This window comes from Microcaecilia unicolor, chromosome 4 (assembly GCF_901765095.1).
Source record: "Microcaecilia unicolor chromosome 4, aMicUni1.1, whole genome shotgun sequence".
NCBI lineage: Eukaryota > Metazoa > Chordata > Amphibia > Gymnophiona > Siphonopidae > Microcaecilia > Microcaecilia unicolor.
Genome location: NC_044034.1, coordinates 158,519,365 through 158,533,890, shown reverse-complemented (window position 1 = coordinate 158,533,890; position 14,526 = coordinate 158,519,365). Strand labels below are relative to the sequence as shown.

Here is a 14,526-nt window from a genome sequence, read left to right as displayed (position 1 = left end):
CAACCATTGCTAATAGAAACAATAATTATTATTTTATATTGTATTTTTTTTGTTATGTAGAAATGTATTTATTTTATTTTAGTAAAACGTGTACGCTTGTAATTTTGTCAGATTATATGTAAACCCAGCCTTGGGTGTTCGGGCCACACTGCTTGTGACAAAACAAAATAACACAAGTCAGATCTTGTTCACCACAGTGATAGCAAGCAATACCTTGAAAATGAGAACCATATGTTCATAAGGCAACAGTGTCATTTTGGCTAGGTCTCCAGAAGAAGCTGTTGCGAAATGTGTCCTTGTTGGGACCTAAGTCTACTTCTTTGGATATGACATATCGCATTGGGAACTATGTTATTGCCTCTACGCTAGAAAATTGGATTCACTGTGATGCTGAGTGAGGAGCATTATTGCTTAAATGCTTTGAAGTCCTAATGCCGTGGAAAGAATCACCACGTGTGCTATTGATTTTTTGTATACATTTTTATATAATGACTTTTTGATATAAATTAAAGAGACAGACTATTTTTTGGAGGTTTTTTAGACCTATGATTATCTTTTTACTGGTTACAGTTAGAGCTATTGCATTCATGATTTACTTTATGGTAGTTTTCTCTGTACCAGTTTCTGGGGTCCTTTTACTAAGGTGTGCTGAAAATGGCTTGCGGTAATGTAGGTGTGGGTTTTGAGCGTGTGCCGATCCATTTTTCAGCAAGCCTGTAAAAAAAAAGCCTTTAAAAATTTTTTTGCCAAAAATGGACGTGTGGCAAAATCAAAATTGCTGCGTGTCCATTTTGGGTCTGCGATCTTACTGCCAGCCATTGACCTAGTGGTAAAGACTCACGCGATAACTGGGCTGTAACGAGCTATGCATGTCAAATGCCACTTGGCACACGTCCGATACATGTGTCTGAATATAAAAATTATTTTTCAGCCACGTGTATCGGACGTGCGCCAAACATGAAATTACCGCAAGAGCCATGCGGTAACTCCAAAGAAAGACCTACCTTTTACCCGTTGTGGTAAAAGGGGACCTCGGCGCACGTAAAAACACAGCGCATACCCCCTTTTGCTGCAGCTTGGTAAAAGGGACCCTAAGAACACATTAGGGCTTAACACACTCTAGTAAAAAGGATTCCTTAATTTGATTCTTAGAAAAAGGAATGAACAATTTATTTAATTGCAAAGAAACACATTAAGAAACTGCTGGAGGAAAGAATGAATGCATCTTCTTTGTGTCTTTCGGAGAACCCTCAGGTCTGGGGAGGGAGTGTCTGTAAATAGATCACAGCCTTTTAAAAAGCTGTTTTTCTTTTTCTTTCTCTCCCTACAAAAGTGTCTTTGAAAATGACTTCCTTCCTGCTCACTTTGAGGTTCCTTGAGGTAAACTGAAGCCGGTTCACTGTCGCACTCTGTCAGGCAGGTGGCAGCAGTGCCATATCTCAGAGCTCCAATCCCTGTTTCACCGACATCAAGTGATAACGCAGTTGACCAATCAGTGCTAAGATGAGGGGAGGTAATTGGGTAATTGTATTTTATTCATCACAAGCGGAGAAAGGGTGGAAAAGAGAGAGCGAGAGAGAAAGAAAAGGCAAGGAAGAAAAAGGAGGGGTGAAGGCAGCAAAGGCAACTTGACATCTGCAAACTGTAACTCTGGAGGTGGATTTGCATGGCAGCTCGCAGTAAACCTGAAATTCTTTCACTTTTGCAAGGATTGTACGTTTCTGAGATGCATCGGAGGGCTGGAGGCGTTGATGGTGGATTCTTTTTCTTAAAGAAGTGCCCGTGGGAATGAATCATTTCAAGAGGAGGAGGAGAAAGATAAATGGCATGTGGCAAATGACAACTTAAATTCTCCTATGCAGAGAGGAAAAATCTGGTAGATCCAGTGGATGCCAACACAGGGGGCACAGCTGGAAAGGAGCAGGGGAAGCAAGCTGCAATCGGAAGGGCCGAGAGATCAAAAGAAAACAGCCAGGGCAAAAGATTGCATGCAGTAGCAAAGTTTCTGCATCCTGGTTTCTCGATGATGCAGGTTGAAGATGATTATAGCGGCGGAGGAAGTGGGTAAGGTCTTGATGACGAGAGAAAATTAAACATTCACCCAGGAGGGGACGGAGACCACCGCTGTCCCTGGCTTTTTTTTTTTTTCCTTGGCGGTTCGTCAGAGTTGGATTCATCAAAACTGATTTTTAAAAGTGGGCGAGCACCAGCAAAGTGAGAGGGAGAAAGAAATGGCAATTCACTGTTGGCAACCGGTGGGAAATTTGGCTTTTCCCTGCACTACTGCTATCGTTCGATTTAATGTGATATCATGAAACTGCAGAGGAGGTCGAGGGAAAGGAAAATGATTCCATGGAGTTTGGAGAGCTGAATGTCTTGATTGCTGAATAAAAAAAAGCCATTCCGCACTGAGTTGTGATCAGAAATCTAATCAGATCTTTGGAGAGGGGGCGGAGGGGAGATGAGAGAGACGAGGGGGGTGGGCAGGAAAAGAAGTTCATTGCTTTTTTTTTTTTTTTGGCTCTTTTGTGATTGCCTTCAATTAAGTATGTAAAAGCTGGAGGACACTTTTGAAAAATGACCCCTGTGGACAGTGAAATAATGTGGACCAAGAATGGATGGGATTGACAGTGTGTGGAAGGAAGCGGGAAAAGGACAAATGGATGTTGATCCTGAGGACTTAAGGTGCAGACACACACAGACAGACCTGCAAAAGAGACATGAAAATGGATCGGGATCTGTGCAAAGAGGAGGCGTGAAAATGGAGACCACTGAGGATCTGACAAGTCCTCGGCAGCTGTGAGAGAAACTAAAACGGGGGGGAAATTGGTGCCAGTGTGGCAAGGAAAAGTTTCTTTTCTTCTTTTTTTTTTTCCTTTGTGGTTTCTTTTTCCACCATCCATCCCCTCAGAAAAAAAAGGAGGCATCTTAAACTGGGTCTCTCTTATTTTGTGGTTGCTGTGAAAGAGACCGGGGGAATCTGTCTAGATCTGCCCCAAATCCAGTAAAGTTGAGAGAGAGAATAGCGAAATGGAGACACAAGGAAAATGAATTTGATGGTAATGAATGAAGTCAAAACGGTTGGGTTGGATCTGTGCTGGCGCTGATTGAAATTGATGGAGAATTGCAGCTGGATTTTATATACATATATATTGGTGGCATTAGTGATAGTGGTTACTGGTAACATCCTGTATTTTCACCCGCTGTTCTTTAAGCATCTGGATTTCCCTTCTGGATATTCTGCCTGAAATACAGTGAGTGCCTTTTTTGTTATTTCATTTTATAAGAGTTGCTTAACTCTGTGATTTTTCTTTTTTAGTTCACCCTCCAAATCATGTTATTTGCCCTTAGAATTACATGTCTCTGTTGCACGGATAAAAATGAGTCTGATATGTCCTTGCATTTTCATAGCGCGACTCTTGTAATCCCCGTGTTGTAACGGTCCTTACGAAAATAAAATTAAGATTCTGCACAATATTTTCATTCGGCCACTAAATTTAGAATTTGAGTAGCTGTACTGGTCCTAGGGTAGAAGACACCTTGGTGGTCTGGAATACTCATGTCCTCTTAAGTACAGGACCTTTGAATTATTCCTAGAGTGGCCCAGCAAAAGCGATAAGGCAATGCCTAGACTTTAGGGCACTAAAAGGACATAGATGGTGATAAGAGCTAAGGAGCACCTTTATGTTTAGCCATTACAAGCCCAAGGGATTCCGTGTAGGTTTCATCCTTTGATCCGACAGTATATTAAGGACATGATGAATGATAAAAAGCAGAAGCCGGATGAACCATTCATTGCAGTTTGCTGGATTCTATTTGTGTTTCTATGGGCTCAAAGACACACTCTCTCTCTCTCTCTCTCTCTCTCCTCTCTCTCTCTCTCTCTCTCTCTCTCTCTCCCTCTCTCTCTCTCTCCCTCTCTCTCTCTCTCCCTCTCTCTTTTTCTCTCTCTCCCTCTCCCTCTCTCTTTCTCTCTCTCTCTGTCTGTATGTACGTGCATGCGCTCCTGCATTTGTGTGTGCTGTACCACATTCTCTTCTGCTCTTTCACATTTTCTCTATAATTCTCTATGTTACAGGAGAAACATGTTAAAATATTGTGAATGAGTGTGCGTGTGTACATCTATCTGAGGCTACAACCAAAGACACAGATGCATTCCAGACCTCTTAGGCAATTTGCTGTGGTTTTGCTGTAAATCCTCCCTGTTCCTGTGGGACACCACAGGACTTGTATGAGATTTATAGTTAATAAACAGGCAGGATTCTAAGGCATTAAGATTTTACCCAAACCAGCTTCAACTCTGATGGATTTTGATCCAGCAGGTAATGTATTGACTCTTCACCATACGGCAGAGTATATCCAATGGGGGAGGGGGGAATCTAGTGAGATCAGTGTCTTTCCTGCAGTATATATATATAGTATATATACCAGTTTGAGCAATGCTGCAGGAAAGACACCGATTTTCACTAGATCTTTTTACAGGCATATAGTTGGCATTTATACTACAGGTTTAAACTGGAGTTCTTTTCTTATCCATGGAGCTGCTGTAAAGAAGGCTAAAGAAAGCAGCAGCATAAGAGAAATGGTGACTTGAGACTGGAGCTCAGTTTTCTACAATGTAGCAATTAGATGCTTGAAGAAACAGAAATGCTTCTGATTTAGATTCAGCTACAGTCTGAGGTTGGCACTAGGAAAGGGAGGCATGAAAAGAATCCCCAGTAAGAGCACAACACAGAGACATTCTCTCACTGCCTTTTTTGTGCGGATGAATTAATCTTTGCTTAGGAACTCCCTGGGATATTTCTTATATCTATAGGCATATAGATAGATATAGAAATGTAATTTATTTTGAGTACTGTTTAATGGGAGAGGTCCATATTTTATCTGCATGTGCTAAAAACCTTGAAACCAAGTCTGGTTACGCTCATTGCTGTCATGAAACTTAGGTCATCAGTATCACAAATGAACACTGCCTCATTGCTCTGACGTCAAACCTATAGAGTACACATGCTGCCTTAAGGCACCAAGGGGTCTTCTGTTGGATCCTGTGCTGTTAGTGCTTGATTTAGTGAGCCAGACGGGCAGATGCTTAAGGGACTGGGAAATTTTCCTTTCAAAACTGATGTCTTGGCCACATTTTGCCATGCCGTATTTCTTGGTAATAGAATGGAATGTGAGTGTGATTCTCTTTCCCTCAAATTTATTTTCTGGGCACATGCTTCCCATTGGGATACTGAATGGGCAATAATTTTGTCAACCTGTAGAAAATAATCACGCTGGCTGCTAGACTGCCTGTGGGTTTCTGCATATTTTATCATGTTCTCTGCTGGTCTTTGTGTCGTATTTATGTCAGCAGTTTCTGTAACGGACCAAAGTTATGCTGGCAGATCAGTCATTCAGCATGAGAACAAACGTTTATACCTATCTATGCATATAAACGTGTGTAATACATATAATGTAAATAGATCAATATAATATTTTTAAGGGAGCGTGTATATAAACATATATATATATATGTAAAAATATCAATATACAATATAATATTTTTAAGGGAGAGAGTGTGTGTATGTGTATATATATATATATATATATATATATATAAAACTTTAGGCACAACCAATCAATTGTGATCAATATCACAATGTCAGGGGGTCATGAGAACAGCTTTTACATTAATTGGTGACATCACACACTAAAAGAGCAAGATATGTTAGTGTCAAAATGCATAAATAATGCCTGTCCATTTGGTATACTGTATGATAAGGTCCCTTCATGAGGGAAATTTAAACAATTTTGGGTTAGGAAGTGATGCCTTGCTGTGGATTCATAAGTGGTTAACAGTTAAGAAGCAGAGTGCCAAACAGTCAGTTTCCCAATGCAAAGAGGTGAACAGTGGTGTGGCTCAGAGATCCCCAATAGGTCCAGAGGTGTTTAATGTATTCATTAATGAGCTGGAAAAAAGAACAATGAATGAAGTGATCAAACCTGTAGATGACACAACAATAGTCAAACTAATTAAAACAGTGGGGAACGCCAAAAAGACCTTACCAGACTAGGGAACAGGACATTTAAATTGCAGGTGAAATTTAACGTAGACAGCGTCAAAATGATATGTGTAGGGACAAACAGTTCTAGCTATAGCTATACAGTTCTGGTTCCTTACCAGGAGTCACCTTCCTGGAGAAGAATCTTGGAGTCATTGTAGACCATACATTGAAATCCTCATCTCTGTGTTCAGCTGCAATACAAAAAAGCACAATGAATATTAGCGATTATTTGGGAAGGAATGGAGAACAAAACAGAGAATGTGTAGATCTATACTGTTATTACACCTTGAGTATTATGTGCAGTTCTGGTTACACCATCTCAATAAATATGTAGGGGAACTAGAAAAGATAAAGAAAAGTAAAATGAACATGATAGAGGGGATGAAATATCTTCCTTATGAGGAAGGTTAAACATATTAGCTCAGAGATTGAACTGAGAGATTATAGAGTTTTACAGGATCATGAGTGGTGTGGGAAGAAACAGTTTAACAGGTGACACCTTTGTATTGTACTAAGGGACACTTCTTGAAACTGAAAAGCTTCATATGTTAAACTAATTAAAGGAAGTATTTTTTCATTCAATGAGCAATCAAGCTTAGAATGGGTTGCTGGAGAGTGATGTTATGCCATCTCTCATAGTATAGTTTAAAAGGGGGTTTGGACAAGTTCTTAGGGGAAATGTCCATAACCAATTATTAGTCAAGTAGCTTTAGCAAATCCACTACTTATCCTGGTGTGTGAGCTGCAAGAAATATATCTACTTTTTGGGAAATGCCAGGTACTTCCTAGTGACTTGGATTGGCTACAGTCAAGAGTCAGGATGTTGCGATCAATGGACCTGTTGAGAAGCATTTTCAATATGATGTCCAAATCTGATTTTGGTCAAAAATAAGTCCAAAGATCCAGTGCTGAACATGGTCCTTTTTGAACCAGAAAAATGTCTATCTTTTTGGTTTGAAAATCACCCATTTTATACATTTTTGTGTGCAGTTGTCTTTTTTAAGGGCCGTTTTGAAACAAAAAAGGATTGAAGGGAAAAAATACAAAACAAACCATTAGGATGTCTGGGGGCCAGCAGTCTTACTCGATTGGCTACACAGACATCCCAGCAGAGCAGTGGGGCAGCCAAGGGGACACTGAAGTGAACTTCACATAAAATCCCAGGTACACATTCACATCATAACCCCCTTATTTTGTATGGGGAGCCCTCCAGAAATAGCAAAAAATGTACTGTACCCAACTGTACAACACTACAATAGTCCTTATGCCTGCAGGTGTCACCTGTGTGTGGGTTCAGTGGGTATTTTGTGGTTTCTGGGTCCGCTTCTTTATAGTCCACTGCACCAACCACTAGGCTACTCTAGGGACCTGCTTCGTGCTCTAAGAGAAATGACCATTATATCTGCAGCTGTCTTACAGTCTGGTATGTACTATCACTTTTACCACTTAGGGGAGTGGGAGGGGTAGGTGACCACTTGGGGATTAAGGGGAAGGGTCTCCAGTGGTCATCTAGCCAGTTTGGGCAACATTTTGGCACTAAAGGGTCATTTTACTAAGGTGCACCGAAAAATGGCCTGTGCTGTTGTAGGCTTGTGTATTGGGCACATATAGGTCCATTTTTCAGTGCACCTGCAAAAAAGGCCTTTTTTGGCCAAAGATGGATGTGCAGCAAAATAAAAATTGGCGCGTGCCCATTTTGGGCCTGAGACCTTACTGCCACCCATTGACTTAGCGGTAAGGTCTCATGCGTGGTCGGTAATCGTCAGCTTGCGTACACTATCGATTACCGCCCTGTTAGCACCACACGGTAAAAAATAAAACATATTTTCTGCCGCACGTATCGGCTGCACATAAAAAATGGAATTATCGCCCAAGGCAGCTGGGCGGTAGTTCCAAATTGACGCATGTTGGATGCACGTAGGCACCTACGCGCCTTAGTAAAAGGACCTCTTAGTCGTTATTGAGACAGGTCTAGCCAAAAATGTTGCTATTTTTCGCCCTGAACACTTTTACAATGTTCCATTATCACAGAAAAACATCCAAAGCATAGGCCCGCACTAGTCCCACCCAAAACACACCTCCAACATGCCCCCATTGAGATTTAGACAAACTGCGTAGAAAAACATCTTAAAAATGAGTTTCAAAGATATTGACCTGGATGTTTTGCAAAAAAAAAAAAAGTCCATCTGCCACTTTGTACCATTTGTATGTTTTTTCAGTTTCGAAAATGAGTCCCTTAGTCTGATCCAACATGGCGGATCTTATGTTCTTAAATGTATTCTTACCAGTAACACATGAATGGTTGCCATGACTCCCTATTAGCCATTATAGTATGCCTTTTGTTATGTGAGCTCTTAACTCAGTGCACACATATTCTACATAATCTTTCTACTTAAAAGAGAAACATTCCACTGAAAATCCTGCACAGACTGATGGACTATTAAGTGTGTTGCTGAATAAAAGAGTAGAATGAAAATTAGGAGCTTGTAGGTTGTTACATACTCCCAAAAATATGCTCCCTCACCTTGCTGGATACCCATTCAATAGAACAGTAGTTGTACCTCTGATTCCACTAGTCTAGAGTTCAAGTAGGGGAAGAACCCTCTGTTTTCAAAATGGATCCTTAGCTGCTTCACAAAAATACAGCAGCACATTACTTGTGCTGTAAAATAGGCCATGAAGATAATAAAAACCCCTCTGAAGTCTGATATTGAAGGGAATGAATGATGAAATCATTTGGGGGCTCTTTTACTATGCTGCGGTAAAAGGTGCAATCACGTCTTTTGGGTGTGTGACAGGCCATGTCTAGGAAAATGGGCTTCTTTTCTAAGGGGCCAGAAAATGAATGTGTGCTAAAATTGAAACCAGTACGTGTCCATTTTCGTCCTGAGACCTTACCGCCACCCATTGACTTAGCGGTAAGGTCTCACACGCTACCCACGAGATAAGCATGCAGCACGTGACAACTGCCATTTACCGTCAAGTAGGCTCCCTGTGATAAAAAATATTTTCTATCATGTGTTTTTGGCATGTGCCAAATTCAGAATTACCGCCTGGGGCATGCAGTAGCTGGGTGGTAATTCTGATTTGGCGCATGCTGGACGTGCATAGGCCCTTACACGCCTTTGTAAAATGGCCCCTTGGCAACCTTGTCACATAGGAGTCCTTTTACCAAGCTACGGTAAGCACTAGCGCGTGCTTACCACAGCTTTTGGAGCGTAGGGGAATAGAAGACCTATCCTCGCCACAAGGAGATAGACTTTGCCAAGTTTGGTCCCCTTTCTGGGACTCATTGACTGCAGTAGCGCGTAGTAGAATTTTGAATTCTTAAGTGTGACATAGAGTGGAGGAGTCTGGGGGGGGGGGGCGGGGGGAGTTGAGCTGTTCAAGGGGAAGGGGATGGGGGTAAGGTGGGGGGGGGGGAAATTAAAAAGTATTTGCACTGTATTGTATTCGATCATCATGAGAAGACTTTAGTGGTGTATGGAGTATCCCTCCAAGGGCAGTATTGTGTTTGTTTCTCATTGCACCAATAAATATATTTAAACATAAAAGGGCTTAGGGCACATTTTACTATGCTGTAGTAAAATGGCCATGTGCTAGCGGCAGCATGAGTTTTTGCCGTGCGTAGTGTCCCCTCTTACCACAGCGGCTAAAAATGTGGGAAAAATGGCCATGCAGTAAGTTTGCACTTGTCGCAAAGCCATTTCAGGGGGAGCACTTACTGCCACCTATTGAAGTGACAGCAAGGTCTCCCACGCAGTGCTGCCCGATTACCGCCAGGTAACCCCCTGCGGTGATCATTTTTGAAAACTTCTGTCAGCACTGGAAATGCCGTGTGGGTTGGGGGCGGAACTACCACCTGCGGCCACAGTGGGCCAGCAATAGTTTCAGATTGCCACACGGAAACCTTTTGGTAAAAGGGCTTCTTACTGTGGGCTGCGCCACTTTCATCCTAGTTTCCTTCCTGTTGACCATTTTCATTTTTTCAGTGGCAGCATTAGCAAGGGCCACTAACACATTACTATATTCCACAGTATTTGAGATATATGGGTAGAAACAGAATGAGCTGATGTTAAATAACTGTGGGTGTATAGTTTGGAAATCTTAGTACATTTCAGTAAGAATACACTACATTAACATAGACAAAAAAAGTACTTTGTTTTGAAACCAAACGATACAACTTCTTTGCTAATTATCTTTGAGAATCATGAGTAGTGTTGCAGTATTTGATTGCTGCGTCTGAATTGTCTCCTTCTGAGTCATCTGTAGACTTGACTGTATGACTGGCATCCAGTGAGTACAGATTCAGGTTCTGGGCTGCTGCAGTATTAACCTTTTCTCATCTCTCAAGGGCTCGACTCATTATGGATTTTCAACACAAGCAGATAATATAAGAAGCCCCTTCACTGAATAGACTGTTGTGTCTTGAAAGCTCAGTGTCGCAGCCTTTACAACGGCCTTGGGGATTGCTGAGAGGCTTTTTTTTTTGAGCTCCAGAGTAACATATTCTAATGCAGGCTTCCCAAAGCTGTCCCAAGGACCCCACCACCTGTTGGGTTTTCAGGCTAGCCACAAGAAATGTATATGGAATGAATATATATGTACTTATCATAAGGGATCTTTTACTAAGCCACGGTAGCGTTTTTAGCTCATGGTAGAAATCAGCTGACGGTAAACATTGAGATGCCCATTATATTCCTATGGGCATCTCGGCGTTTAAAGCCAACTGATTTTTACCACAGGCTAAAAGTACATAAGTATTGCCATACTGGTACAGACCGAAGATCCATCAAGCCCAGCATCCTGTTTCCAACAGTGGCCAATCCAGATCACAACTACCTGGCAAGATCCCAAAACAGTACAATATATTTTATTCTGCTTATCCTAGAAAAAAACAGTGGATTTTCCCCAAGTCATTTTAATAATTACTTATGGACTTTTCTTTTTTTTTAAACCCCGCTAAGCTAACTGCTTTTACTACATTCTCTGGCAATGAATGCCAAAGTTTAATGACATGTTCATTGAAGAAATATTTTTTCAATTCGTTTTAAATTTACTACTTTGTAGTCTCATTGCTTGCCTTCTAGTCCTAATATTTTTGGAAAGAGTAAACAGTTGATTCACGTCTACCCGTTCTATTCCATTCATTATTTTATAGACTTCTATCATATCTCCCCTCAGCCTTCTTTTCTCCAAGCTGAAAATTCCTAGCCTTTCCTCATAGGGAAGTCGTCCCATCCCCTTTATCATTTTTGTCACCCTTCTCTGTACCTTTTCTAATTCCACATCCTAGTACAAGACCCCCATAGGCTTTTGACAAGGAAAATGTATTTGTTATGAACACTCAAACACATGCAGCATAATTTAGTACCATCTCCATGACAGGGAACATTTAGAAGTTATCTTAAAACCCTGTTTCCATCTACCGAGTAGAGATTTTTTTGTATTGTTTTATTGATTTTTTTAATGGTTTTTTTTTTTCTTAAATAAGGAGAAGCCCATTAAAAGTGAAAATTTACTGAAAAGCTTAACAGGTTCCTTTGGCTAAGCCTTTTGTCTTTTGCAGCCTAATTGTAAATAAGATATAAATATATGTAAATCACATTTCCTGTAACTAAAATATATTCAATACTTTGGAATGCCTGACAGCTCTGCATTTTGCATAGGCTGCATCTCCTTTTATTCATGTGTTTTGTGCTGGTATATACGATGAAACTGCTTTCCCTTGGCACCGTTTCTAAAAGTTATAATTATTCAGCTCAGAGATTTCTCAATAATGTACTAATTTAACTTTTCTAGTTACAGATTGCTCACAATTAGTGATGCCGGTAGCTGTGAAAACCTGATGGCATTAAAGAGAAATGTTATTTCTCCAGCAAAAATAGAGCATCCCTGCACCCCATTGGTGACACATTTTCAGTGTGCCTTCAGCTGCAAGCATTTGCAAAGTTGGCATTATTCCAAAAAACTATGTTGATAAGGCCATTAATGTTTGTCCTTTATTTTCATGGAAGACAGGCAACGTTTAGGCCAAGTGTGATTCTCTGCTTTATGTGAGAGAAGTGCAGAACTGAGGCTAGATGTCTGCTTTTGTAGTTGTGTTTCCAGGTTGCCATGGCAATTGTTCAAGGCCTAAGACAGTTCTTTTTCATCAGTCCTCAAGCAGAGCTTCCCCTGGTCTGAATGACACAAATACATTTTTTATAGCATCTACCTGAAAAGGTACCAGCAAAAATATTAACAATACTGTGTAGATTTGTGCTATCTGCCAGCTTATATTCTCTCCATTTGTTAATGAAATGGGCACCTAATTAAACAGAGCTGTTGATAGAAGTGGAGTGTAATGCTTACTTTTGTTGACAGGGCATATAGACTATTACAATATTTTGTGTAGCGGTGATATGTTAATTGGATGGCTTCAGGCAAGCAAACTGTTGCAGTCTCTGACAATTAGAACAATGAAGTTACTGTGAGTGACTCCATTCCCAAAACCACTGGGAGGATTAAAATGCAGGGCAAGCATGCACACAGCTTGAGTGACTGGTAAGGAAGCGCTTCTGGGTAGATATGTTGAGACCTCATCTACATCTGACGGCACAGTATGTTCTGATTTAATGCCATTTTCAGCAGGAGAGAGAAAGAAGAGGAACCGGGGTGGGGTGGGAGAAAGTGCTGCTTAAATGGTGAGAAATAAAATGAAACCAGCCCACGTCCATTTTCGATTTGAGATCTTGCTGCGACCCATTGACCTAGTGGTAAGGCCTCTTATGCTACCCATGTGGTAAGCATGCAGTGTGTGCCAATTACCATTTACTGCCAGGTTGGCACCCTGAGGTAGAAAATAGAAAATATTTTTACCGCATGTTTTTGGCACGCACCAAATTCGGAATTACTGCCCGGGGCACTAGGTAGTCGGGCAGTGATGCTGATTTGGCATACGCTGGACGTGTGCAAGTCCTTACTTGCCATTGTAAATTGGAACTGTCAGATTTTCTTTTTTTTTTTTCAGCTCAGGCCTTTTCAGCAGTAGTTTAAGTTGAGTGACATTCTAATATGGGAATATGTGAGATGTTTCTCTGTCCAAGACATTGTGAAATCCAATTATAGTAGGTTTATTCATTATTTTATTTTTATTGCATCTAAAAAGTTTGATATAATGGTGTTGATATTATGAACTTCCTCTGCAGTTGCCTTAGAGAGTTCAATCTGTTTGCAGTAGCTGTTGCTCTTATGCCATAGTGACTGTTCCTTTAGCACTACAGTACCCGTCATTCACTCCCCCGGCATCCCAGTGGTTCTTACAACAGGTGGTTTAAGACTTTTGCTTGTGAACAAGTAACCGGGTTGATTCTGAGGGTTTAGTTAAGGATATGCAAATTGGTGGAAACCATAGGCTGTCAAACTTGTGCATAGCAAGTAGTTACAGGTCATCCAAATTAAACTCATAGCTATGGAAACTGGAATTCTTCATATATTTGAACTGAGAAAAAGTCTGAGGCTCTCTGCTTTACACCAGAAGTCACATGCTTATGAAGGAAACTCTCTTTGGCACAGTACTATGATTTTGAAGAGCTTTAGGAGTAGATCTGAGACTGTGATTCAACCCAAATTACCCTATTTTAAGAATGGGGGTTCTTCTTCTCATGGTATATAAGCAAAGCAAACTCATAAGGTTAGAGATCGATAATAGCTGCATTGGATAGTAGACTACAGGGGCAATTTTATAACTTGGCGCCAAGATGTAGGTCAAAACAAAACAGGAAACCAAAAACTTCCACAAAAAGTCAAAAGAGCAGCACTAGAGTGGAAGGCACCATGAACGAGATTCAAGGCAATGAATTCCAAAGATTGAATATCCTTCAATTTCAACATGTAAAGAGTGTTGACAAGAAATGCCCAACACAGGCCATGTTTTGGCATGCAGGCCTTTTGTCAGGGATCCTTTCAACCAGCAGATGAACTTATGCAGCAAAATACTGAGGTGAAATTGACATAAAAATGCTAAAAGCCAGCAGTTCTAAAAATCAGCTTACATCTAAAGAGGAGAGGGGGTCTTTTATAAAGGCGCGCTACCGTTTTTAGCGCGTGCTAATTATTACCATGCACTAAATGCTAGAGACACCCTTAGGAATATATGAGCATCTCTAGTGTTTAGCACATACTTATTTTTAGTGTGCACTAAAAACAGGGGCCCTTAGTGTCTGTCTGAAGCTGATGACGTCTCAGCTTGTAGATAGCATGAAAGATGTAGGTGCCACATTGGGGTATGCTTAGCACCAATTCTATAATGGTTTCAGAGCATGCCTAAGTCATTATAAAATGCTGGCACAAAGCTATTGTCTTACCCATATAAGACAGGTCAATAGCTGGTGTAGGTTGATGTGCCTAAGAGCTCCATTACATTACATTTTATTAAAGTTCAGTGTGACTTACACAGTAAGAAGATGGGCATTCCCAGGACCATTACAATATAGGT

General features: G+C 40.8%; 1 protein-coding gene across 1 annotated transcript in view; it reads left to right on the top strand.

Annotated features, from left to right (window-relative positions):
- Window positions 1–2,568: 2,568 nt before the first annotated feature.
- The window catches only part of LRRC4C (leucine rich repeat containing 4C), a 164,689-nt gene continuing 152,731 nt past the window's right edge, over window positions 2,569–14,526 (top strand). The window contains exon 1 of the mRNA XM_030199471.1: window positions 2,569–3,254. The gene's annotated coding sequence lies outside the window, so the exon portion shown is untranslated. The remainder of the gene's footprint in view (window positions 3,255–14,526) is intronic.